The sequence below is a fragment of the Neolamprologus multifasciatus genome, chromosome 7 (assembly GCF_963576455.1).
Source record: "Neolamprologus multifasciatus chromosome 7, fNeoMul1.2, whole genome shotgun sequence".
Taxonomy (NCBI): domain Eukaryota; kingdom Metazoa; phylum Chordata; class Actinopteri; order Cichliformes; family Cichlidae; genus Neolamprologus; species Neolamprologus multifasciatus.
The window spans coordinates 12,396,116-12,396,902 of NC_140445.1; the positions used below are offsets into that span (position 1 = coordinate 12,396,116).

The 787-nt window shown below is 46.5% G+C and overlaps 1 long non-coding RNA gene across 3 annotated transcripts; it reads right to left on the reverse strand.

The window, feature by feature from the left end:
- Positions 1 to 245: 245 nt before the first annotated feature.
- On the reverse strand, positions 246 to 775 carry LOC146513862 (uncharacterized). Of its 3 annotated transcripts, none has more exons than XR_014875111.1 (2): positions 648 to 775; positions 246 to 358 (listed from the first exon to the last, which is right to left on the reverse strand). It is a non-coding gene; the product is annotated as an uncharacterized LOC146513862 (long non-coding RNA). The 3 variants fall into 3 exon arrangements; XR_014875109.1 differs by lacking the exon at positions 648 to 775 and adding an exon at positions 552 to 630; XR_014875110.1 differs by lacking the exon at positions 648 to 775 and adding an exon at positions 552 to 613 and having other exon boundaries at positions 246 to 364.
- Positions 776 to 787: the final 12 nt, after the last annotated feature.

The window sequence follows — 787 nt, forward strand, 5'->3', positions numbered from 1 at the left end:
CGTAACCCTAAGTCAGCAGCACAGGCAATGATTGTGGCAAAGCTTGCCTCACAGGAAATACTGGCCCTGGTGTGGTGAATAAGGCTTCAGCCAGAAGCACAACAGGCTGTGGTGTGGCAAAGATGGCAGCTTCCTCCTGCGTATAGTTACAACTCTAAGCAACTGTCCTACGGAGGAAAGACTCACTGCTCACCACTCAAACAGTCGACACTAATAAAAAGTTTGTTTTGGATGATTTTTGTCCAATTCATCCCTAACCCTAACCCTAAACCATAAACCCTAACCCTATCCATAACCCTAACCCTAACCCTATCCATAACCCTAACCCTAACCCTAACCCTATCCATTACCCTAAACCCTAACCCTAACCGTAACCCTAAGTCAGCAGCACAGGCAATGATTGTGGCAAAGCTTGCCTCACAGGAAATACTGGCCCTGGTGTGGTGAATAAGGCTTCAGCCAGAAGCACAACAGGCTGTGGTGTGGCAAAGATGGCAGCTTCCTCCTGCGTATAGTTACAACTCTAAGCAACTGTCCTACGGAGGAAAGACTCACTGCTCACCACTCAAACAGTCGACACTAATAAAAAGTTTGTTTTGGATGATTTTTGTCCAATTCATCCCTAACCCTAACCCTAACCCATAAACCATAAACCCTAACCCTATCCATAACCCTAACCCTAACCCTATCCATAACCCTAACCCTAACCCTAACCCTATCCATTACCCTAAACCCTAACCCTAACCGTAACCCTAAGTCAGCAGCACAGGCAATGATTGTGGCAAAG